Source organism: Anopheles darlingi, chromosome 2 (assembly GCF_943734745.1).
Source record: "Anopheles darlingi chromosome 2, idAnoDarlMG_H_01, whole genome shotgun sequence".
NCBI lineage: Eukaryota > Metazoa > Arthropoda > Insecta > Diptera > Culicidae > Anopheles > Anopheles darlingi.
The window spans coordinates 82,388,653-82,416,152 of NC_064874.1; the positions used below are offsets into that span (position 1 = coordinate 82,388,653).

Here is a 27,500-nt window from a genome sequence, read left to right on the forward strand (position 1 = left end):
GATCCTTTCACTAATGATGGTTTTTGGCTAGCATTTGAACATTAAACATGTCGCCGACGAAACCGTTCAAAACCGTTGGTCCCGGGAATGAAGACAAATTGTGTTGCGAGAAATGCGCCATTACTTCAGAACGCCGGTACCAGGAATGGTACCGAAGCACACGAACACACACACACACACTCACACATATACACTAGCTGAGACGAGAGGACACGTGTCGTGGAAGGCATTTTTAACCGTGAAAAGCTTAGCTTTAGAGAGAAATGAGAAGCGGGGAAGCGACGGTGTTGACATTCTGGCCGCAATATCCGTCGAGAGCGAATCGTCGAGAGTGATATCCTCGCTCGGAACACTAATAATGGGTGGCTAATCCTGGCGGGTGGCTGCTACGAAGCCGGAATGCTGCAATGAACGACCCTCGGCACGGCTTATTATAGTTCTCCTCCTGAAAGCTCGGTCTGCTCATCGTTATCGGTCCGGATCGGCGGTCCAAAAGAGGCTATTGTTGTTGTTGTTGTGCTGTCCTATCCTGTGCTATCAGCTATCTCCGAGTCTCCGGGACAGTGTACGAGCCTTCGGTCCTTCCTTAAAGCGCATTTGAGAACACATTCTTCAAAGGCAAAGGATACCGGAGACCGGAAACGGCCATTCAGGGGGAGGGAGCATCAGGTAGGAGCGATTTTCCCATTATCACCTTTTGTGGAACCTTATGGCCACCGGCTGCCGCCCGTTTTTCCGGAGCTCTTGACGGTCGCTTCATTTGGAGAAGATTTAATTTTTCATAATCCTTTCAGAAAGATCGATCCGAAGGTCTTTGGGATGAAGTTCTTCCTCCTCATCGCCAGCAGCGGGATATCGATGAGTGCTTAAGCAGAGAGAGAGAGAGAGAGAGAGAGAGGCCGATGGAAAGGACGGGTGCTGCTTCCTTGAAACTCGAGAAGAAAGCCAGCCAACGACCGCCAGAACCAGGGAAAAACGGGCTGCCGCCTTCCGAAGCGAAAATTTAATTTTCACTTCATCTCTACGGACGGTTTTCATCTTCAGGCGTCACTCCGGACCCTCCGGCTTTGTTTGTTGGTGTGTCTGTGCGTCTCTCTCTCTCTCTCTCTGTGGATGTGTGTGTGTGTCGAAGATGCTCTAATGGTCTGTCGGTTTCCCGGAAGGACAACGCTCCCGGTCGTTGATGAACATTTCGCCTCCGACAATCTTTCATCTGTGACAGAGTCTGGTTGCATGATGCCAGCAGTGGTGATGGTGGTGGTAGTGGTGGTTGGTGCCGGTTGTCGGCTAGGAAAAAGGCAATTGCCTGAGCCTGTCCACGGCCAAGCAGCCCCGGGGCCTATTTTTTGCCCATTGGCACTGGTTGGTCCAAAAGGCGTTGCCCTAAAGCCTTACGGTGGTTTGATTGATTTGCATAGGAACTGCGTTACGGTTAGAGCCGTACGAGCTACGGGTCCCTGGTGTTTGATTTATCTTTGTTGGATTGCAGTATAACAGTTTTGGAACTGATTTGCAACAACCTGCCAGCAGACTGTTGCGTCAAGCAAGGCTGTCGTTTAGTGGAGCGACGAGAATGGTTTCTGCTAAACATTTCATTTCAAGCATATCCTGAAGGATGGTTTGAAGAGGATCGCAAAGACCGTTCTGTTTTAAGCTCATAGAAAGGTTTGAGAGAGACGATTGTATCACAAAAATAGGTAGCTTAGAATAAAAGTTGAAGATCTTTAATTGATAAAAACTCCCTCATCATTGTTTATCAACATAGAATAGCTCCACACTTTTATTCCTTTGTTGCAAAAGAAGTCTTTAGTTCGTGTTTAAACAAAATTAATCAAGATTACTACCTTTATTCAAGTGAATTTCCCAATCAGAAACAATTTAATTGTCAAACAAGTTCTGCTTGATAGAGCTACTATCAATCCTAACAAAAAGGTTGGTTCAATTTGATGATTGTTCAAAGTTCAAAGCATTCTATGAGCTTCTGAAATGTTCTTGACTCGGAAAAAGATACCCCACTTTTCGGCAGTTCGGTTGGCAGTAAGCTTTTGATATCATCATCTACAACAATGACCGCCATCGTAGATTCCCGTTCAAATATGATCCTTCTTTTGTAGCTTTTCAATTTCAGCTGAGTGTACCTCATCAGTACATCTCGAAAGTCTCTGAAATTCGTCAAAGTCCCTAGCAGAAGTAGTCTTGAATATGAACTGATGCATATCACAAGATGGAAAATAGCATAAAGTCCTTACGTAGACTTGGAAAAGAGAAGAGACTTTGCAACGCCACTTCTCACTGGACTAGTGGCAGAATTCTTTAAAAAAGATAATTTTAAGAGACCTATTATGAGCTTCTCGACCAGCTACCAGCTCGAAATGCATCCCTTTCTCCTCACACTCATCACCTTATGCTGCTCGTTCCCGGGAGATTTCACATCGAAACCGGTGGCCGTGCCCGGAAACGGAACGAAAATGCGACAATCAATGTGGCAAACGTCGAGACCGAACGAAGCCGCTACTCCCCCCTCTCAAAACCGGATAACAGAAGCAGCAGCAGCATCTGTTGGCTTCTGATTATACTTCTTTCCGTCGACCGTCGGCTCGTTGCCGCGCACACATTTCCGAGTGTCCAATCCACGCCCGGCTCGGCCCGGCCCGGCCAGAGCTACTTCTCGGCAACATAAACCACCTTCCAGCTGCTGCTGCTGCAAGCTCTACACCCACCGCTTGTGCGCTGACATGCAAAACGAAATTCCTCGCGATGAACAAGTCGCTGCTTGCTAGCAGCAGCAACGATCGACCGAGGCCAAAACCGAGGCTGCTGCTGCCGCTGCCGCTACTGCTATTCATCTCTTTTATCTCAAGCTGACAGGACACACAAACAGAATACGATTCGTCCGAGCAGCTTCGGGAGAGCTTGACTCCGAGAGCAACGAAATGCTGGCTGACTGGCGGGGTGGATGAGTGAAACCTCTACATTATGGTGAGTCCCCCGGTGTCGTTGCTCGAAAGTGGTTTCTGGCTGCTGCTGCTGGGTTTTTGGACGAGCCAGCCAGCCAGCAAACCCGAAGGAGCAGCAGCTGCTCCACTCGAGGGTCTCGAGATTTTAATCCGATTTCATCACCTTCGCCACACTCACTCAACCGCACCATAAAATCTGCTCGCCTACCTCAGGCGGTCGAGGGGGGGGGGAGGGGGTAAGGGGTGTTCTCTCGCCTCCTCTCTCTCTCTCTCTCCCCAGAAGGCGAATCGACGAGAACCGTCACCGTCGATGGCGAGAGATTGTCGGTAGCGTCTCAAGTGACTCTTCTCCATTTCAATATAAGTGGCAGCTTGGAATGGATGGATGTTTGGGGTGGTGGTGGTGGTGGTGGTGGTGGTGGTGGTGAGGGTAGTTACCCTAAATGGTTGACAGTATTATGATTGAATATCGCGTGGCGAACAAGATTTATGATGCTGCTGCAATGCTGAAACTCGATAAGCTAATTTGTTACAAACATTTCTGAGAGCTTTCGACCGCGCATTTGCTAGAAAATGAAGATGATGATCAACGTCATTAAGGAGGAAGCAGAAATTTGTTACCCAACGAATGGTCCAGGATTAAGCAACCAACCATCCCTCCAAAAGCACCTCATACTAGAGCACGCCGAGCAGTCCTTTCGGTGAGCGAAAACTACTGTACACGAGGTGCTGCTACTGCTACTGCTGCTGCCGGTAACGACATGTAGCAGCCGGTTTTACAAGTTGCGCTGCTCGGGAGGCTGACGGTTGAAATCACAAAACACCATTACGCGGGAGTCCTTTTTGTGCGGGAGGTTGGCTGCTCTCCGGTAACAAAAAAAAAACGAAAAGATCGAGACCCTACGCGCCATTTTCGCTAAATCCTTGGCTGAAACTTCGTAATGAATTAATGTATTCAGCAGAGGTTCACTTAGATCAAACTCCGGGTGCAGGGGAACCCAGGACCCAGCGGCGGTGTGTATCCCGGTCCAGGGATAACGGGCAGGTGGCCACCGAAAAGGACGGCACAACATCCCAGCAGCAGCTCGACCGACCTTAGACTGGACCGGCGAGGCCTGGCGGGAAGGAAGTTACTTTATCTTCAATTAAACTTTGTTTCCTTCGCTCGCTTTTCACTCAAAATTCTTTCAAAAAAATCCCCTTAGGAAGCCCGCAAGGCGAATGGCGCGGTTGGGTGGTTGGTACTCCTGCTACTGCTACTGCTGCTGCTACAGCTGCAATGCCACAGGGACTCCTGGACAGGAGACCGAGGAAGAGAGCGAAAGTTTCGCAGAAGCAAAAAAGAAACAAAAAGAGAGAGAGAGAGAAAAAACGCGGAGCGAACGCCGTCGTTACCGTTCCGGTTCCAAAAAGGTGAATTCTTACGGGGGGGATGAGGTGGTGGTCTCGGCAGAAGAGACTCGCGATAAGCAGCGATAAGGACAGGGACGGGTTGGCCGTGGAGCGCCGCCGGTGGCCGTGGTGACGCCATGAGCTGTTTGCGGTTAACCCCCCTGGTTCGGCGCAAGATGTTAGCGGGAATCTCTTTGGGAAAAGTAACTAACCACGGAGCGACCGTGCGGTGCGAGCTCGTGGTCCAGGGCCAGATTGTGCCCAGCACGGAGGGGAAAAATCCTTGTTTAAATTCCCTTTCATAAACTTTCATCCCCATCGTGATCCCGGAGGGAGCATCCCTTCGAGGAGAGAGAGAGAGAGAGAGATAGGGAGAAGTTTCAGGGGTTTGAGGAACGAACGAAAAATATCTTCCCTTACGAATCCGCGTAACCGACCGAGCTACTTTGTTGTTCGCCAAGATGGTTGAGCTTTTTCGTGAGAAGAAAAAGAAGAAGAGGAAGCAACGAAAAGCAGCGGATTCCTTATCGGTGGACCGTGCAACAACTGCATCCGTCACCGGAGGGGGCGAGTTCGCGGTCCAAGGATTCCAAGCATCCTAGTCGAACCTCCACACAGAACAACCCACATCCCACGAGAAGAGGCAATGATCTCAAGAAAAAAAAACCGCCCGAAGCGATCACGATCACGAGCAGCACGTTCTTGTTTTTTGAGCATTAAAGTTAGTTGGCGCAAAGTGCAATAAAAATGATGAATAATTAAATTCATCGCAAAAGTCACGACCGATAGCGAAAGAGAGAGAGAGAGTGCCAGCGTGAGATCTACTGGAACGGGGACCGTGGCCATTATTGACTTTGGTTGGATGGTCCGATTTGTCTGCCAGCGATCTCGAGACGCTTGGTTTTAAAGCTGTACGCTTCGGCTTCGATTAATTGCTGGTACTGGTTTGTCTTCCAGAACCCAGATTTGTTCCGGTGCAGCGGAACCACCCGATCGGAACGATGGACTCGTAGGGTTCATCGGTTGGTAGATAGCAGTGTGAAAGGTCTGGATTTATGATGGGTTTGCACTTTGCACCGACTCTGTCTGTCTGTCGATGGTGTCTGCTGCTCGCACCGCATGATTATTCATGTTGGACATGGAAAGGGCAGAGATGCTGCGGGAGAGCAAATGGATCTTGTTTGCATATCGTTGTCGTGGTTAAAGTGAGCGGATCATTTGCTCGTACCGGGGCTTGAAAGGCGAAGCAATGGTTTCAGTTCAATGGAAGAGCGATATTGAAACCATGAGATTTCTAAGTAATGATTTATGCAAAACGCGGGTTCGAAATGGTTTCTTAAGATGCCACGATACACGAATGCAACTTTACCGTTCACAGCTGTCAAAACGGAATTTCATTCCAATTGCGTTCGACTACGAATGCAAAGAATATGAAATAATTGTACATTCAATTTTCAGTTATTAAGCTCGACTAAAATGAAAGATATTTTTTCTCTTTCGGATCCAAGTTGCGGTTGGAAGATTCCCTTGAAGTAGCTGTCAAAATCCGTCTGGTCCATAATACGTTCCAGATTTGGTGAATTGTTCGTCGACTATAAGGTTCTTATACGACCACACTATAATTTTCAAACTGCATCAACAAAACATCATGTAGGAAGTAATCGATTAAAAATTATGCAAATTTATTTTGAAATCCCTCCTTCAGTTGACTATTGTTCTTTTTTGATGGGCAAGAACACTTTGTTCGGGAAAACAATTTTTTCTTCCTAGCGGACTACCTGTTTCCTTCCAACGTATGTCGAAATATTAGCTTGAAGTATAATTTGGTATTTCGTCAAGTTACAGTTAATGAGGGAAAGTGCAGCTGAAGGTTCCAATAAGCATGGCAAAGCGTTCAAACGACAGTAAGCGCTAAGCCATCAATAATGACAGCCTACTCTAACAGAGAACTTGACTCCGAGTGCTGACGACTTTTTTTTAAAAAAAGGTTCAAACAACATCCCGTAAAGCTCGCACGCAATGATTAAATGAGATGCCCGCGTGAAACTCTGATGATACGTTGGCCAACAAATCACAACAACTCTAAATCAACGGTGCAGCGCAGCGGAACGATAATCGCGGTGGAGCGTCGTACCAGCAGTACAACATCATCTGTCCGACAGGAATAATTAAACATATCGTTAGGGTTCGCTGGAGTGGCAGTTTGTAGCAGAAAATCAGAAACCATTCCCGGCTTCATTCCATCCGGTTACCATCCATCGCCTACTAGCGCAACGCAACGAGTCGTCGACGAGTTGTTGGTTGCTACAAAAGGCTGGCAGCAGCCGCTACAAGTACATAAGTCCGTCCCGTACACGCGCACGTTTACCACATCCGGCCACACGACAGTTCCGGAGCAGTAGTTGAACCGTCACAAACCGGGTTCACCCAATTAGAGTTGGAGTGTAGAGTGTCTCCGCTTCCAACCGCTACCCCCCCTGCAGCACACACACACACACTCACTACTGGCGACAACAACCTATAGCCAGCAAGCGAGCATATACATTATTTGCTGTAACATCATGTTAACACGAAAATATCCTTTTCTCCAGCACCTTTTCCGGCCGTGCGACACACAGACGCACTTAGAGCGGACTGCCTTCACCTCCTGCTTCACCTCCTGATCCTCCTCTTCCTCTTGCCTAGTGAGAAAGAGTTGTTCGAGGTCGTTGTTTTTGGGGGGGTTTCGAGTTTTGCGGGTGCCAAAGCTTGCCTGGCCGCCTGGCGTTGGCACTATCGCCGCTGGATAATGACAGCCCGTGGCCCGGTGGCCCCAAAAATTAGCTTTTGCCATCCGTTAGTTTTTGGTTTTACGGCCCTCGGCCCTCGGCCCCCGGGAGACCCCCACACCCGGCCCCGGGGCGTGTGTTTACACATTTGTCGTTTGTTTCTTGGCAAAGTGCGATGAGGCCAACAACAACAACCGAGCGCCTTCCCTCGTTACTCCCTTGGAGCTCGTACATTCCCCTACGTAGGCGTGCGTCTCGTGCGCGCGACTTCCAGCATCTTAGGGACAAAGACCGCGGTGACCTTTTTTGAAAAATACCAAATGAGTGCCGGCAAAGTCGACGGAGCATATAGAGTTTCACATTTTATGTGCAGGTGAGGTGAAGTGGTTTGTCCCCAAGGAGTTTAAAAGAATGCGAAACCAACCGGAACACCGAGAACGGTGGGCTCGTTACGCGGTGGAAGTGACACCGTCGTGTTGTCGTGTTCTGCTAATGCCGACCGTTGTGCGTTGCGTTCAAATGAAGGTCGCTCTCGAAGGTGCCATCTTCCGTCTTTTGCGCTATTTAATGACCTGGTTCACCGATGTTCAAGCAGAGCAACATGAGTCGGCAACATATTTGTTGCATTAGGAAGGAAAAGGCGTTCCAGATCAAGAGTAGAAGATTGTTGTGTTTGATCCTTCACTCGATCCGCTGCTTATGCCAAAGTGTTTGATGTTTGATCTCAAATGTGTTGGTTTCATTTGGCATTCTTAACTATTAAATGGTTTCGAAACTTTAGTTTACCGTTGAACAAAGCCATAATGAAGAGTGAAGTCTCTTCTGACTAGTTTAAAAACAGCTATCGGAGCTATGCTCGTCATTAAATGTCGTCTCGAGAAGAAACGGAACGTATAAATGTCTTTTCTTAACATGGATGCTGGTTGATCCTATGTAAGTGAGACTCAAACGAACCGTAACACAAGCATCTCGCTTCGATACTACGAACGGAGGATTGTAAACAGCTTGCAACAATGTTGCGCTATGCAGCCATCTTGTGCCACCTTGCTCATCCTGATGCGACGCTCGGTTGTCAACGGCAGTCCTTAATCCTGTCGTAACTTTGAAAGCGGTGACAGTCTGATGGCATGGCATGTAAGACGATTGTTAGCTTCTCTATGCAGCTTCCATGTACACTCGTGTTGCTTCCTTTCTATCGACAGCAGAATGGTGGCTTGGACCTGGCCATGTTAACGCCGGATACTAGTGCTCTGGTATTCCTTTTCTCAAGAGAATTGTTTAGAGAGTTTGTTTCAATTGAGGAAAAGAAAAGGAACTCAACTCCCTTGGGTTGGGATTTTTACATTTTCTGCTAATGCCTTGAATTGTATTGGTACATCTTCGTTACTGACGTCCATTCTCAACCTGATTGTACCGTGTGCAGCCTCTATTTTGTCTTATCTTCTAGATTATAGGGATTTGTTTTTAAGGCTATCTCTGCGTGCCACAATTCAATACTTCATTCACTGGAATTGATGTTATCGACGCATTGCTGCTCTTCTATATTATGAGAAGCAATCAAGTTTCGACGAAACATCATTCAATTAATGAATCTTCTGCTGCTTCGTGGAATGATTTGTGGTCAACGTCCACAATTATTGACTATAACATGGCGAAAGATTGATGAGATTGATGGTTGTGCATCCCTCAACGCACACACACACACACACCCCAACAATCAAAGTGACCAACAACTAAGCAAACTTTTAGCCATCATGTTTTGGCTTTGGCACCGCAAAAGAAGACTTTGACCTCTGCCGAAGCCGGAGACCGGTGGTCCGTCTCTTCCTTCCTCGAGCCACACACAATCGGAAATCCATTAGCAATTAATTTCCGAATCTCCTAATTCAATTCAGCTCTAGCCAGCGCCCTAATCTTTCGCTCTTATCTTCGCCCTTCCTAGACCTTCCAGCTACCGTCGCTGCCGTCATCGTCATCGTCGTCGTTCAACAGCAATCATTTCCTCAACAGCCGCCGTCGCACGGCTTGCTAAAGATTGCTAAATAAATGGCCGTGACTCATGCGGCGTCGCGTGGCATCACAAGCGATACGCGAACGCGAACCATTCGGAACTTTGCCACTCATCTTTAGTTTGTTTTTCCTGCTTTCCGTGGCCGATGCCTGCGATGCTGTGGCCGCTTCGCACAGAGGAGGGGAGGCGGAGGTATTTTTATTCCCCAGTAAACGCTTAGCCGCCTCGCTTCGAAGACTTCGCTCCATTCGCAGCAACAGCAGGAAAAACACACAAACAACCCTACCTCCTGCCAGGGTAGGTGTAGGTCCTCTAGGACCCCCTTGGTCTTAGTCGTTGCCGTAGCAGTGGATACGCACAACCGTGGCTGCGAGAAGTTTACCGTCGCACAACTAAATAAATAAGTAAACAATTCTCTAATCTGATTAGTCCGAGCGCAAACTTCTCCACAGCAAGCAAGTGGTATAGTGCGCCCGTGTGAGTGTGTGTCCGTGTATCGGTGTTTGTATATACTTAACGATTATTCTGCACAATCTTCTCGCACTTCTCGCAGCTCCTTACATTCGCCGCGTTCTCTTTTGGTCGGTATTAGCTTGGGCACCTTTTTATCGTGCGTCTCGCTTCTCGTTTGTGCTTCGCTGAGCCTGATTAGACCCACGCACACACACACGCATGGATCATGTGGAACTATTTTTTGCGTTCCGCAGCATCCAGCTGTATTGTATCGTCTGATTGCGACGATGCGGTTCCACCTATGCCCCCGGGCATCAGACGAAGGACCTTGGACCTTGGACTTGGAGGTTTATGTGTGCGCCTCCTCCTCCTCCTCCTCCTCTCACCAGTTGTCACCCCGGCAACCACGGGAAAACCGTTCGGCAATCCGGTGAGGTTATGTGTTTGCGTTCGCCGACCACATTGAGGTGAGAGAAAGAGAACGAGAGAAAGGAAGGTCGCTTGTTGATTTCGCGCCTTCACTTCGAGTGGCCATGTTTGTGTGTGTGTGTGTGTGTATGTGTGTGTGCTTCGAAGGCGCCAACCATGCAAGGTGCCATGTTATGACGCAATTCAGTCGAGATGATCGGTGACAAATTGTTTGATTAAGTACTGGCCGTGGTGGTGACCGCGCTGGTGCTGTTGCTGGTTGCTTTGCTTTGCGTTGCTTAAGCGATAACCGAGGTTGATGAAGTGATAAACAAACCGACCGCCCTCCCGCCCCTTCCCAAATGAAGTTAACCTCATCACACTTGATGCAGCTTTCTCGAGCACGAATCCTTAGGGGTATGATATCATCACGCAATCGGTTCGCCATTATTTAATTGACAATAACTTCATTTGCTGCTCGCTCTCTCTGTAAATGGCTAATTAAAGCATAAGTTTCCCCTTTTAATCTCAGCAGGAAATAGAGACAAGTTGTGCGTTTCATTAAAAAAAAGATGATAGAAAACCACAAAATGGAACGATTCGCTATCCACCAAAACAAAGAAACAAAGTGGTTCCATCGCGCCTTCCTACACGATTAGGCCCGACCACCAGCGGATCCGGAAACCGAAATGCACCCCTACCCTCCGGTTAATGTTAATGGTTGGGGAATCTTACTTCGAACAAACAATTTGATTACCCACAACGGGGTGCGTGTGTGCCGCTTGGCGAAGCGAAGGAAATCTATAACTTTCCGCCGTTAGCGACGCGCCAACGGTTCACCAGTCATGACCACGGTCTATGGATGGTCCCAAAAAGAACGAGTGAAGCACAAGTTCCGTTCTCTTTGGGGGCTTTTATTTGGCCACAGCACGCCACTACACCCGCGCCCTTTCCACACTGTTTATCCAACGAGTACGATGACGATGACGCTCTAGCTCCCTGGACGATTCGTAGCCCCCTCCCCGCCACCGCTGGGGGCAAAACATGTAGAATTAAGAAACAAAAGTGTATGCAAAATAAGCATATTCTTTGCACACCACGAAACACACACACACATACACTGCGCGACAAAAAAAAACACAGAAAAAAGGAGCACCAAATGCGTGCGAAAGGCAAATGCGAGTTCGGTTAGAAACCATTGACCATGGGCGAGTGGAAACGATACGGGAAGCTTTGCTTTTTGCTCACCCAAAAGACCGTTGGTTGCGATCGCGCGCGCCATGGTCGTATCACCATGGTCGTCGGTGACCTTGCTTTGTTAGCGAAGTTACCGTGAGCATTCATGCTCTGCGCGTGGGGGGAGCGGACGGGGGAGGTCCAATCGATCCAGTGCCGAGTGCTAATTACGGGCGTGGATGTTAATTTAATAATTAAAATTAACCTTTGCTCACCAGCGCCAAGCAGCAGGCCGAGGCCAACGGGAGCGCTGGTTAGGGTATGTTTTTTTCCATGATTTGTGGCCGCTATGTGGTGTATGGAAAATGGTGCACAGGAACCATATTTCTGGAATCATTCTATGAGCGTATTGCTTTAATTACATAAATATTATTCTGTTTAATATAATATTTAATGTAATATAATAATAAAATATTTAATAACCCACAAACTATCCGAAATATACTAAATTAAAGAACCGCATGTCGAAAGTAAGCAAAAGGTTGGACAGCAGCGCAAAATAAAACAGAGAGCTCAAAGATCACTATATTTGAACTAACATGCAACATATAAAACCAAAGGAGAGGACAAAAAACGTTAATCAATAGGATAGGTTTCGTAGATTAGAATATGTAGGTTATCATTAAAGAATACGGTTAGTAAGATTGAATTATAATGAATGGTAGACTTTTTCTAAATATTCTTCTCAGTGAAAGAATTTAAAATTCTTCAACTAGCATCGTAAATAAAAACATATTGTTACAAAGGTACAATGAAGCTCATAAATAACATTGGTTTAACCCGTTATGTAACAATCTGGCAAACAGTAAAATGCCAAAATAATTCCAATAAACAAAACGAACGCATAGTTTGAAGCGCTTGCTTTAGCTCCATTAAATCTTCGCAAAAGGCAAACGCGTTTCGATTCGTTTTATACCGACGCAAAGTCCTTCTCTTCTGCTACAAAATCTGTTGCTTGTCACATTGCCGTAACTCATTCGTTCTCAGCAAACACCACCATCGTCGGTCCGTCCTGGTCATCATCGTAAAAGGCGAGATTATGGGTATTTAAAGCTAGCTCGCACCGCATTTGAACGCACCGTAAAGGGATATGGGGCCCCGGAACAAGCGTCAGTCCACTAGCGGCCCTAGCCATAAAGCAGCTGCTGCTTCCATTCCAATTTACTTCATCAAACGGCGTACCGGCGCCGTCGCCGGCACCGGCAATTGGCATCGTTCTAGGAGCGAAGTGAACCTTCAAGAACAGAAGAAGAGAAACACTGCGGAACACGCACGCACAGACAGAGACAGGAGGAGAGAAAACGAAGAAGAGCCAGAGAGAGGGAATGAGGAAACGCGTGCCATCCAAAAAGCTATTCCCGTGATGCGTTCCTCCTGGGTTGGAAGGAGCAATGATGATCTGGAGCTGGAGGGTATTCTGTGTTACCATCACCACCACCAACCACCACCAACCATTGACTCCCTCTTTTTAAGTAAGTCACCTCGACCGAAAAGTTTCTCTTTTGCTAACTGAAACGTCCGCCTCTTTTGGGGTGGCGGAAAATGCGGTGCGGTGCGGTGCGGGGTGGGTTGAGTAAACGTAAAAATGTTGCCGACTCTTCCTCAAGTAAAGGGTCACAAAATTTATGGCAGCAAATTAAACTTTGTACCGCCACCGAGTTCCGTGTGAAGGGAAGATAGAGCAGCACTTTGGCCGCACGCGCGCGCTGGGAAGGGGGAAGTGATTTTGTCGATCAGATTCCGGGCCCCTTGCCACCGATTAAAATCAGTCAGCAACAGCAGTAGCAGCGGTAGCGGTGGCTTTGTATCCTCAGAGGACCCTAGAGTACCGAGAATACGACGCGTTATATCCGTCCTTTCATTCTCGCTACCTTAAAGCCAAAGTTTCTCTTCCCCCGAGAGAGTGTCCGAGAAAGGAGATTAAGAGATAGGCCCGACGGTGGTGCGCTGGAATGTCGCGATAAGCCCTCCACTCAAGATGGTCGCTCGGTCGCCCGGTGGTGGTGTTGGTGATACTACAACGCTCACATAATACCATTCATGCTCGGCAACAACAATAAATCAATCAACTCGATCACGAATTTCGTTTCGCACGAGGCACGAGGCACCAGGCGCCTCCATCGAAGCGGAACACGTGCTCGACAGATAAGAGGAGAATAGAGTGGCCACACCACCACAGTGCCGCTGTGCAGTCGATTTGTTTAATGAATAGTTTTGCACTATTTCACACCAAACCGAACCCTTCTACCCTTCTACCTGTCCTTCTCTTCGGAACGTCCCTGGTGGAATGTACAATTTTTCGAGCTCAAGGTGGCAGTCGCTCTCTCTCTCTAACTCAGCAAGTTAACAGTGTCACACCACGCAACCTCGCACCTTGGGTGATGGTGTCCCCAACACACCACCAGGGGGGGGGGGGGGGGGTGGCCTCGAGCGCCTCACCAAATGTCCTGCACGTGCTGAAATATTCAACAACCAAGGTGCATGCCTTATTCACTGGCAACAGCCACGCAACAGACCGCAACTGACGCTCGGTGTTTCGGTGTTGGTGGTGCTAGTGCCTCTTGCTCAGTATGTGTGTGTGAGCGTTACGACCACACCGAGCACCGGTATCCGGATTCCGGGAAATGCGCGATCCAAAACCCCGATTCAAAAGAGAGTCATCGTCGTCGTCGTCGTCGTCGTCGTCGTCGCCCTCGTCGTGGGGCGGTTGCGGTATTATAACAAGTCGGTGATTTAAAGCTCGCTCGTCTATTTCAATTCCTTCCTCCGAAGGTTTAATTATCGTGCCATGATGCAATTATACAATCATGCAAATATGCTTCTCACTGGCCTCGCAATGCCACAGCCACAGTGTTGCAATCGTGGCACCGGTGCGCGTCACGTCGCGCGCTTTACACATTTCCCGGACAATCCGGCCGGCCCAAAACCTCCGAAGCTGATGAATTATTTGCGAGCGCGCGAGGCTCACCGACTGGTTCGTGCCGGGGACCGGGCCTGCGACCAGGCGATAGCGATCCAGTGCCCGGGCAGTCCCCCCGGGGGCGGTGGAAGTGACTTTGTAGTCACGCACACCGATCGCAGGCACTCTGGGGGAGAGAGCGCGCGCGCGAGACGTGGAGATAGAAAGTATCTGATAATTATTTTTCATATTCACCATAATTACGGCATGTTCTTGGGAGGCTTATGACATTTGCCGACCGTACCTTGGATTGCCTTTGAGACTCTGACTGATTGGCATGACCAGAGCACGTGTTGCAAATTCATTCTTTATTCAACGACTTCATGCTAGAGCGTTCTGTGTGTTGGCTTAGCATTTCGATTGTTGATATGCAAACTGACATTTGCCGCCATTCGGGCGTGGTGATTACATTTTTCCATAAAATATTTATAATTAATCAAAAATATGGCCGAGGACAGTTGATGAAGCAGTTCATAATCAGGTATCGTACTCATCATTAGTGTACCGGATAGCCTGCAAATGTCCGTTCTATTTCTCTCAATACAACGCCATAGAGCTGCTTCATCATGCGGTGAGTCGTCGTCCAGCCTCCGTGGAGATAGGTCGAGTTCGGATCCCGATCTAACAAGCGACGAATATTACCAAAAGTGAAAGCAAACGAAACGCGCGTCCTCCAAGTATGGGGGCTCGCAGCAAACCAAAGCCTCGCAGAGGACGAGGCGTAACAATCCCGTTAGACGAGTACCAGCGACTCGTGAAAAGTGATACAAAAGCCAGTGGAGACATCACATCTGAAAACCCATTCGATCTCCTTAGTGACGAGGAATCGATGGAGGTCATCACCCCCGCACCTGCAACGGCCGGTGTGCTTAATTCCCGAACGGCCATTCGGGCCGAAGCGACGGCAAAATCGTCGCACATCCCGCCGTTTGTGGTGACAGGTACGACAGTCGCCGCTTTACACAAAGTCATAGTGCAAGCGGGGGTAGTCAACTACACCACAAATAACACAAGAAAAGGCATCATCGTATCGGTGGTCAACGTAGCCGACTACAGGGCCCTTCGTGGCAAATTCAGAGAAAGCAATGTGGCGTTCTACACTCATCAACTGCCAGAAGACCGAACAACCAAAATTGTCCTATTTGGGCTGCCTGAGATGGAGCCAAAAGATATCGAAGAAGCGCTACGCGAAAAAAATATCGTACCAGCGGCTATTAAAACAATGAATATCCGCAACAAAAAGTACGAGGAGCAGGCAATGTACCTGCTACACTTCTCAGCAGGTACAATTAGCCTAGCCGAACTGCGTAATGTGCGCGCAGTAAACCACCACCGGGTTTACTTTGAATATTACAACTCAAAGAAAAATCCAATGCAGTGCCGTAACTGCCAAAAATACGGGCATGGCAGCGCAAATTGCTACCGGCAATCGGTGTGTGTAAAGTGCGCTGACACTCACAAATCCCAGGAATGCCCACTTACACAGGCATCACTAAATCCGGACAAGAAGCTCTCTCCCAATAAGTTAAAATGCGCGAACTGCGGAGAACACCACACGGCCAATTATTCCGGCTGCAAGGCTCGACCCACACCAAAGACTCCAGCACAACCACGGCCAAAGCCCTTCACCTATAATAGCCAGCGATTCCCTGCACTACACCAACACCAGTTTCCAGAGCAAACGCAAAGACCGATGCAACCGGACTTTGCAAGTCTATTCAAAGATCACAGGAGAGTTCCTCCGCAGTGTGATATGTTCAACGACCAAGAAATAGGGCAGATCATCGAAGATGTTTTCGCCGGCATGAGAGCAGTCAGCTCTAAGAAAGATCTCATCACCTTGGTGATAAAGGTAACAGCAAAATACTGCTTTAATAATGTATAAACCAACAAATCTTAGATGCCTTACATGGAATGCAAACGGCATTCTCGATAAGAAAGAGGAATTTTTTCAATTTTTAGTTAAAAATCTAATTGATGTTGCCACGATAAGCGAAACCTTCCTTAAACCAAGCATGAGATTATCTCATCCAAAATATAATATTTATAGACTTGATAGGCTAGATAGGATAAAAGGCGGGGTAGCTGTAGTAATAGGTAAGCATATAAAGCACCAGGAAGTTAGATCGCGAAACTTAAAGTGCATCGAGGCCATTGGAATATCTATAGAGACGTGCGTCGGTCGTCTTGAAGTCTTTGCTTGCTATAATCCCGGGGCTAACACAGACTGTATCGGATTCAAAGAGGACATCCGCAAACTTTGTAGTAACGGTAGTATGTTTATTAACTGTGGCGATTTCAATGCTCGTCATAAAATGTGGAAATGCCAAAAGGCAAATCGGATGGGTATAGCCCTCTTTGATGAAGCACAAAGAGGAAGCTTTACAATCAATCATCCCACGGACCCTACATATATTCCATCTGACACAAATCGCTCTCCATCAATCCTAGATTTTGTTTGTACAAACATCCCGCAAAAACTCTCAGAGCTACTTGCTATTAACCAATTCTCGTCTGACCACCTGCCTGTGATTTTTAAAGTCAAATTAGAAAAGGTGTGTCGAAATAGTATATGCATCCCAGACTATAGACGTGCAGATTGGAACCTGTTCAGGGATTTAGTCAATAGCAACATGGACCTATCTTGTTTAAACCTTTCGCACGTCATCAGTACAATACAAATTGATGATATGGTCAAGACACTCTCCGACACTATTAAGTGCGCCCACGATCGCAGCATTCCCAGCTCGCCCACGGATCAATACAATCTAATTTTGCCCGAAGAGGTCGAGGAGTTGATAAAACATAGAAATTCCGTACGTAGGCTTTGGCAAAGAACCAGATCCAACAAGACTCTCAAAATCCTAGTAACACAGCTAAACAATAATATCAAAGCCGTAATAGGCAAACTAAGGAATAATGCATGGGCGAAAAATCTACAGTCAATGAACAGTCCAGGTGATAAGAGGCGCCTTTGGAGATTCGCCAAAATCATTAGGGGAGGAAATAGTAACATTCCCCCTTTGATAGTGGATAGTATATCCCTAACCACCGGTAAAGATAAATGCAAAGCGTTAAAAGCTCATTTCCAAGCAGCCAATCAAATCACTCACTCCTCAGATAGTCCACTAAGGCCTGCTGTAGATCGCACGGTCAAGGATTTCCTTTTTGCAAACCCCTCCCCATCTTTCACACCAGGCGATCTGATTCGTCCCGTAGTCATTAAAAATTTAATTTCAAATCTTAAAAACAAACTATCTACCGGTCCGGACGGGTTAAATGCCCGTACCCTTAAACAACTTCCTCCAAAAGCTCTCGTATATCTAACATTCATTTTCAATAGCTGCATAAAACTAGCGTACTTCCCTGTGGAATGGAAAAGAGCAAAGGTAATTCCAATCCATAAGCCTCAGACAACGCCAAGTGATCCCAAAAACTACCGTCCTATCAGTCTTCTAAATAATATCGGTAAAATTTTCGAGAAAGTTTTAGCGGCTCGCATTAAAAGGCACATCAGAAACCAAAATATCATCCCGGAGTATCAATTCGGCTTCCAAGAAGGCCTAGCAACCTCTCACCAAGCGATTAGGCTCATTAAAAAAATCAAAGCTCAGCGCAACAAAAAACTAGCAACTGGACTCGTCTTGTTGGATCTGGAAAAAGCATTCGATACGGTATGGCACAATGGCCTTATATATAAGTTAATTAATTTCAACTTTCCGACCATCATTATAAAACTAATTTGCTCTTTCCTTCGAAATAGAGAGTGTAAAGTGCATATAAATTCAAATATGTCTGACCCGTTTACATTACCCGCAGGCCTGCCACAGGGTAGTGCCCTATCACCTGTGCTTTTCAACATTTTCACGGCTGATATTCCCCGCTTAAAAAACGCCTCAAGATTTGCCTTTGCCGACGACTTTGCAATCTGTTCATCGAGCAAAGATCCTAGGAAGATAAGCAAGGCCCTAAGCAATGGCATAGCAAGATACATGGCATACTGCACTTCCTGGAAGCTAAAAGTTAACGAGAATAAAACGGAAGCGGTATTTTTCTCCAGGTGTACAAGTTTAAGAAAGCTGCCTAAAAAAGGACTGAAAATACAAAGCTATGAAATTCCTTGGAAAAATCAGGTCAAATGCTTAGGAGTGTACCTCGATAAACGCTTAACGTTTAAACACCACGTCGATGCAAAACTCCTGGCAGGATCGAAGGCAATCAGAGCGCTCTATAGCTTTATAAATAGGAAATCAAAATTAAGCACACAAAATCAAATCCTACTATACAAAGCCATAGTACGACCAATAATAACATATGCGGCTCCAGTCTGGGCCGATTGCGCAAAAACTCATAAGTATAAGCTTCAAGTATTCCAAAATACATGCCTAAAACGAATCTTCAATCTGCCGCCTTGGCACAGCACTACGGACCTCCACCGGAGGGCCGACATCCCGAAAATTACTTCATTCATCTCTTCTTTAAGTAGTAACTTCAGTCTTAAGTGTAGGATTAGCCATAGGAGGCAATTAAATGAGTTAGTTAGGAACTAGTCATAAGCATCTATATTAAGTATGTACATAGTTAGGGTTAATAACTAGTATAGGTAAAAAGAAAATAATATCAATGCAGGTCGGGTTTTTTACAATTTTTCCCGAAAATTAGGCCAAGATAACAAGCTTCAAACTCATAAACTATCAAATGACTAGAAAAGGTCGCGGAATATCATGTGAAGGGCTACAGGCAACATAAACCGAATGTAATCATTGTATATACACTACGCATATCCAAAATACATCTACTACTACTACTACTACTACTGCTTCATCATGCATCATCATCATCAGCTGAAGCTTCTCTTCCTTCAGCACCAATCTTCTGGTGCTGCTGCTGCTGCTTCTGGTGCTGCTGCATTGGTAGCAAAAGGTACCATCTGATCATTATTCCCGTAAGTGATTAAAATGACGAAACGTCACACGAAATGCCAAAAGCAAACCCACATGGAGAGCACCGCCCGGTGGACGGACCGGTGCAAATGTATCTCGTGGTTCGCGTCCTGCGTCCGCTGGCTGTTGTTTCTGTTCCATATCGGTGACCGACTGCAAATGGTGTTTGCAGTGCTGCTGCTGCTGCTGCTGCATGCATGATGTATGATACTGTAAATGAGATATCAAATAAACAAACTACAACGGCTAACGGAATGGAAACGGCCACTGGAAATGTTGGTCACTCGAAATGCGAGATCGGGAGAGATGACGGGGCCCGGGTGCCCGTGGTGCGATGGCGGACGAGATAAATCTCCCTTCCCTTGCTCCTCGGACAAGACGGATAGCGGTCGACCGATGCAACTCATTACACGAGCACCAGGACCCCTGACGTTGGCTCATGATTAATTTGCTCGTCGCGTTGGACGCCCGTGGACTAGGCCGGTGTTGGTGACCGTGCGTTCGCTCGCTCGAGAAGCGAGAATTGCTGTTGCGAATAGTGCGCGGTAAAATGATCAATTTCATTTATGTAACATTTAATTAGAGAAAGTACGGAAATGAATCAAATGTGAGGCTCATTCATAGGAGCGTTGCATTTGTGTGTGTGTGTGTGTGTGTGTGTGTGTGTGTGTCGCCGGCTGAAAAGCTGAAGTGCAAATGTGCGCGTTAATGTTCGCACGGTAAGTTCATCGATGCCCCGTTTGACGCGGCACCCAGCATTCCGTGACTGTAAGCACCTCAATGTTTAACATCCGTTTATGACGTTTATAGCGACAAGCGCGTTTAGTGAATGCAGAGCTCGGAGGCCGGCAGGTTGGCGATGTTTGCTTGCATTTCCCTATTGGCATTTTGCATCCCATTACAGTTGATAGTTGGTAGGGATTCTACACGACTGGTTGGTTGTTTACCGGGAAAATGGCAACACGAGAAGGGCTGATGGGTGGGCTGATGGTTTTGTTAGTTTGCAGCGCTGAAGGATGGTCACGAATGGATTGTTGCTTATCGCGCAACTGAAACGATCTGCAAACAAAAGGACGCAGACGATGATGCGTTGTTGTGTCACCGAGCTATGGAACGGAGGGTCAGGAGCAACAGTCTTATCCTTATTGCGATTGCAATTAAGGTTTGTCAATAATAAAGAGCAGATATGGGAATTCAATCTAATGGATCCTTTAAAGATGGTGCAGAAATGTTAATGTTTCTTAAAGGAAAATCCCAGATGTAATAGGATTTTACTTATGGGAACATTTTCAAGGTTTCAAAGTTTCATTTAAATCAATGAAACAAGCAGTGAGTCTATAACAAGATGTAATGCTGTCTATAATCACTCCAATTAGGGACATCATTCCTTCGATCAGTCGATCGAACTATGTAGCAATAAGATTATCTTTTTCGGAATTATGTGATGTGTATTTGAGGCTGAACGAGAAAGCAGTGTCCTGTGATGTCTCACGTAGTTAAAATCGATGATATTGATCTTTAAAGTGTATTTGATATGGTGTGTTTCGTAAATTTAAATCTTTTAAGATGTAATTGATATTAATTTGAGGGTATGGCCTATCAGGCATGTCATAATTTAAAAAATCGAATTAGACAATAATTTTAAAATGTTCTTGATTTATCCGGAATATTCCACTGCGAGAGTCGAAGGTTTACACGTTGGCCACATAGACCAGTTATCAGTAATTTCAAAGGGCAAAGCAGCTCCAACAACCCATAAATAAATAAAAAATTAGCAAACCAGCATCATGACGGCAGCACGAATATTGTCGGAACTTTTGATTACAGTTAATAGTATTCCATGTTACCCCTCAAAGTAACAACCGATGCTTTAACTGGGCAGCTCATTTGTTTCTACATTTAATGAGAACATTCGCGGCCGATCCTCCGTACCACCAGATAAAGCTCAACGCAAGGACAAGAGTGAAGGTCGGACCTGCAAAAAAAACGTTTCAATTTTTCCATTTTTTGTTTCCAGCACGCACGCACGCGAGAATTGTCAGTAAAAGTGTGTGTGTGTGTGACCGACTAAACGGACCACTCGAGGTTCTCTTACTCGAGGTTGTACTCGGGTGTAATACCAACATGAAATTAGCATGCAACATGTGACCATGTGTGGTTTAACTTGGGAGTTTTTCGTTTTTTTTTTCGAGAAGGGAACATGTAACAACCAACGCATACATACACTCATCGCACTACCACCTCGCTCACTGCCGCGGGGTCTAGTTGGCCGGCACTTTGCTTGACGACGACGATGACAAAAGGTGGTGTATGTCGTTTCGCTCTCTCTCTCCTTTGTTCCGCTCTCCTGGGGGCCAACCGGAAAAAAAACCGGAAAGTAGGCAGACCGGCAGCACTGGCACACTAGTAGTGTGAACCGGGACGCAGGAAGCCGGCTACCGGTTGATAGCGATCATCATTTTCAGCCCAAGCCTCCCGGGAACCATTGGTGCGCGACCCCGGGAACGTTGGGTGGGTGTTATTTATGCACTCCCGGGGAAACTGTGTCACGTTTCTAAGCTCTAGGCTCCTGGGCACCACCACAATCTCCGCGGCGCGACGACCGCGACGAACGATCGCAGTCGTGGCTCCAAAACGCGACGTGTTGGTCTGGAGGTTTGTTTTTTTTTTTACACGAAGCCAACCAACCAACCGTCGATTAGTTCGTAAGTCCCGCACGTGGATGGAGGGGTTGCGGGGAGGGCCCTAAGTGTCCCGTGTCACGGTGCCTACCGGTTTTCCACAAATTATGGATGTGCGAGACCACACTGATGAGGCGTCATTTTGCTATTCGCGAGAGTCTCTCGGGCACTTTGCGTGATTAAACCTATTGCTGGCGTGTGGCCGTGGCCGGAAGGATAATCACGCGGCCGCGACCATATGTTAACGCCCAACACCTGCCTGTCTGTCTGTCTGCCGGTTAGTCTCTTGGGTTGACAAATATCGTGCAGCATGGCGGGCGCATTTCTCGATCTAGTAACTCTCGGTAGAGTCTTCTGCTTAACGCACTTTCAGGTTGAACGTTTCGCGCTGTCTGACGCACCGGATAAGAATTTCGCTCGCTAAAGAATGAAGCACCGATGCGGGACGGCCCGACGGTACAGCAAACACATCAACCCTTCAACCCTCATCCCGCAGCGAGTGACCCAATTAAATTTGTCTTCGACGTTGCGGTCGCGGTGCGTTGCTTTTGCTGCGGAGTTCGCGGACCGCAACGGAATACCGCGGCGATGCTGTTGCCTTTTGCCCGAAAGTGCTAGTGCTGCAGTCAATGGCGAGCGCACCATGTGCGAGCACATGCCCGCAGGTTCAGCATCCGCTATGCATCCAACCAACACACACACACACACACACACACCCCTTGATCCGGTGCATCCGGTTTGCGAGCCCCGCGTATCCCGTGAGTGTTTGCTTCGGTTGCGAAGCCGCGAACACATCATCCGGCATATCTGGTGTTTACGTGCGCGCTTGTGTGTGTGTTTGTGTTCTGCTGGCTTCTACCGTTGGCAATAGTAAGAACGGTGGTGGCACCGAGCACAAATACATTCCCGTTGCTAACCGTTGAGCTAAGAAAGGCAAAACCGTCCTCGACGACGATGACGACGACGATGATAACGATGATGGTAGAGAACACCACTTTTCGCTTTTGCTGTTGCTAGTGCTTTTAGTGCACAGCCCCTTCCACTACCTTTCCTTTGGGACGTGAAAGAAGATGCGAGAAATTAAAGAAAAATATTTTCTCAAATGAACAAAGATAATTGTTTCAGAGGGGTGGACGCGGGAACAGTTCCGCACGGAGGGGGTTCCATTTCGGGGACGCATGAAGAAGGGATGCCTTGCTTCATCCGTGGAAAATCTGAAACTTTACGGGGTTCATCGTTACACGTTGGGATTTTCATCGAATGCCACCAGGGAAAATGATTCCACAAGTAAGTCACAAATCTTTCAGAAAGACATCGACTGTGTGAGTGTGTGTGTGTGCTTTCGAGTGTATTATCTTGGGGAGTTGAATTCGGAATTTTTGAAAGGATAACTTACTGAATCCTAAAAGGGAGACGATACTACGAATCTATTTCTGATCTTATCTGATACCTTTCATCTTGGATTTGAAGTTAAAGTTGGATTTCAGGCAAGGAGAACGATAGGTATACCTGGAGGGTAACAAGGTCTTTCGACGAATTAAACGATTTTTTCCAGGGTAAAGAGAATCGCAGTGACTATCTACCTTTAACTTATACCCCTTCCACATTACAGTTCGAACGAAAACATTACACATTTTGTACAACTTGTTAATGTCAATTTTTTTTCGCGAATACAACATTGCACTACAATCGTTCAAAGGTTATTCGATTGGACTTTACCGAATCATGGAGCGCTAAGCCAGATTCCAAAGAAAATATATTAAATATTGAATAGCATCGTTGCTGAAAGTATGCTTTATGCGGAGTACATCGTAGCTCCCTGCTGAATATACGTGCGGAGGCATGCATAACCATATTTATTTTTGCGTAACGAGTTATCCAAAGTAACTTGTCGCTTTAAGTAAAGTACTTCAGTTTTGACAGCTTTTTGAAGGAGAAAATAAGGACGATTTTTCCGATTTTTTTAAGGACGAAACCGAATTTTATTTTCGAATTTTAATTACATAACATCGACATTTAGACTTTTGGCGACGTTTTAGAGGGTGAATCATGTGAGGGAAAAGTTGTTTTTATTAAGGAAAAGCAATTGATAAAAAAATATTTTAAATGATTGAAAGATCGAACATTTTGAAAAACATCCAACATTGCATCTGTCACAAAAAAGATTCAAACCCCTCCTTTAAACAGCTTACAAATTGCAAAGAATGTTTATAATCTTATGGACTCGTTCCAAGAATAGAATGGTTCCTAAGACGCAAACTCGCAACAAAAGATGCACCCGGAAGCGCATTACCTCCATTTACAAAACCTAATATGCTATGCATTCAAACGATCACCACCATTTCTCGACTACTTCTGCATAACGTCAGTTCCAATTTGTCGATAGCTTGAGCAGCATAACATAAAACGCAATCAGCATGTGCATTCTCCAAGAAGCTCACCGGTGAAACTAGGGGAATGCTGGAGATTGAAGAAACGACGAAGCCATCGAGTAGCCATCGAGAGAGAATCAAGAATCGATCCCCGGTGACCGCTTGTCGAAGTTGTTGGTTGCTTGCCGGGTTTCGCTTGGCCGTTTGATTATGCCACTTGATGGTACGACCCACTCCACTACTAGTACTTGCTGAGCCACTTGCTACAGACACCGCGAGGGCGTTTGCTATTTTTACATTCCATTTCCAGCGAAACAGTGGCCCCGGCTCGAGGCTACCGGGGCGTCTACCGCGCAGTAAACCACTTAATGGAGACGCCCAGTACACCAGTACCTGGCTGGGAGGGGCAGGGGGAGAGAGAGAGGGTGGGAGGGTCTTCTTATCACCTTTGCACAATATCCGGAGAAATTGTTTTACGACGCCTCGTTTACGGTGCAAAGAAGAAGAAACAAAAAATGGTGATTTCGAACGGAATTTGCTGCCACTTGGTGGCTTTTACCGACCGGACCGACGCCCTCCTCTTTCTCGATCAGAAGTAACTTGTTCCAATGTTCCGTCGGCTGGTCTCTCAAGCATAACACGTCCGTTACGTCATAGCGCTTCGGTTTCTGAACGTGGTAAAAATGTTTGTTAAACAAGTTGTTTGAAGGTTTCACAAAAATGTTTTATTAAAAAAAAAGCATGCTTTGAATGATTGTTTCCCCGAATGGAATGTTCCCGCTCCAGCGGCCACCATTTTCGATTTGCTCGCTCGGCTCTCGGCTCCACACCAATTTGCCATTTCCCCCACAACGATGATCCAGATTTGCCTGAAACAATCTCAACGAGTTCGTTCGCTCGCTCGTTCGCTCGTTCGGTCGCGGTTGAAAACGAAACGGTATATTCTCAATGTCACTCAATCAACACTGATTGTAGATTGAATTTTGCAAACAACAATAAACAGAAATAGACTCGCTAGTTTCTCGCCAAAAAGGGGTGCGCGACCAGCCGCGATGGAGAAGCGTAGACAAAGCGCGAAAGGCCTCGTGCTCGAGCCCGTCGACTGCCGCCACGGAATCCATTTCACAATGGCACGACACAAAAGCAGTTATCACCAGCAACCGAGCGCATCAACACAACCACCAGGAGTAGTAGGGCCACCTTTCTCGCTTCTGGAAGCCTTTCTGGAAGGACGCAAAAGCCCTTGGCCGTCCCGGCGAACGAGGGATTCCGGTTTAGAAAATGAGTAAAAACTGGGCACTAGAAGAAACGTCCCGGCAAGGCGTTGTCGCCGTCGTTCTGCGTTGCTGCTGGTATTCGGGGCCAAGAAAAGGACATCAAAACAGCAAACAGAGGAGCAGCATTGCCCTTTAAGCAGCAGCAGCAGCAGCAGCAGCAGCAGCAGATGACGATGTGAAGCGTAAAGGTCCCGTGGCCTCATCGTGGCTTCGAGCGTCTAAGTGAACCGATTATTCCGACCAAAGCAGCTTGAACTTAGAAGCTGAATGAAGAGATGCAAGTCTCGAGCTCCGTCACGACGAACGAAACGGATGCGGAGGGCCGATGGTATGTGATTTGAGGAATTTTCCCGCTGCTAAAAACTTAATAGACAGCTCGAAACGTGGAAATGAAAATCGATTCGCAGCTTTTCTTCCCTCGAGGGACATCCCAACCAGCCTGCCAGCCAGTCGGTTTCGGGATCGGTTGATCGAGGTGAGTCTTTGGTTTCTGGTAATCAATTCCCCGAGACCTGAGAGCGCTTTTAAAGACATTGACAAAAGGGCAACCGACGTCAACACATTAGGCGAGACGGGATTCGTACGGACGGGAATTTGCCTGTTTACCAGATGGTGCTCCGCCTGGACGCCTGACGAGGGCTCTCTTGCTCTCTTGAGGGGATTGCACAAAAGGTTGCTTCGTACCGGGGGCCCAGAGGTTGAGTTGGGTTCGCGGCATGTCCGCTGTCGTCAACTTTCCGGCACGGTTAGCATCACCGTTGGGCCAAACAATTCAATTCATTCGCCCGTTGTATTGGAATGCTTGGAGGGTTTGGAGGGAAAACGGCAAATACCAGCGTATGGTAGCGCCAGCATTATCCAGAGCAGCAGTAGCAGCAGCAAGTAGCGTGTTATCGAGAGCTTTAATGGCGGATGTTCTCGGTAAGTATCGGGCGCCATCTTCAAGCCGATGCCGCTGTGTGTGGCTTTGATTTATTTGCTTCTGAGAAAATGAAGAATGAGATCCGAAACTCCGAGTTTTACGGGGAATGGTTTAATCATTCATTATGAAATTGATGATGAACAAGTTTATTGTATAAACTCCACAGAGCAACCCCTTGAGGGAGGATTACAACCCCCTGGGCACCCTGATACTAGTAGCTAGTACAATACCAATACAATACGCCTCCTTTGATCACTTTTGTTTTCACCGCACTCATCGCTCAGGGGCAAGATAATTAGCTAATCACAGAGCAGCCATAGTGTCCATGGACACCCTTAAATGGATTAAACATTTTTCGCACCCTCTGGCTGGCGCAACCATGCTCATGAAGGGATGATCGGTTTTCGCACGCATTAAAGTGGAAGAAGCGCACGCTTTGTGTGAGTGTGTGTGTGTGTGCTTTGGCACGGATTATAAACCACAATAGCTACGTTTATCTACTAAATGAACACACAAACAACCCCTGCGTGATACGGGGGATGCTGTTTCTCCCCCCCTTTTTTGTTCAGGGCTGTTGTTGTAAATATGGAATTCGCTTCGTTTTATCCGGCATTCCGTATGCAGCATAATCAGCCGTATGGCACCACCGTCCCACGCGTACGTTGTGTAACGCAACAGCATTGGTGCACGGGGGATTGAAATCATGGCACAACCCCCCACCCAAACACGCCTCTTACAAAATTGCGTAAAATGTGTTTCAACAGCGACAACAACCGCATTCGTCGCAACAGCCATTTTTAATCCAATCCTCCAATACCCTTTCCAGGAGCGACTGGGAGTGTGGATGGTTCCTGATCGAAGCATACGCGTTAGGATTAAGCTCGTGTGAGCTCCATCCCACGCACTCACACACTAACAAAACCCAACGCGTGTTTTGAGGTGACGAGTGGTAGACGCAGGATGTGTGGTGCCATCGCCGCTCCACAATGCTGATGCTGATGCTCTTCACGTTCACCACAATTCGACATTTATATTGATCAATGGTACGGATAATACCCGATGTGCCTCGCACCGGGTCCGGATGTGCACCGGTTCGATGATAAACGTTCTGTTTTTGTGTC

General features: G+C 47.0%; 1 protein-coding gene across 1 annotated transcript in view; it reads right to left on the reverse strand.

The window, feature by feature from the left end:
• The window catches only part of LOC125949820 (chaoptin), a 58,085-nt gene that overhangs the window by 19,769 nt on the left and 10,816 nt on the right, over positions 1–27,500 (reverse strand). The window lies entirely within an intron of this gene.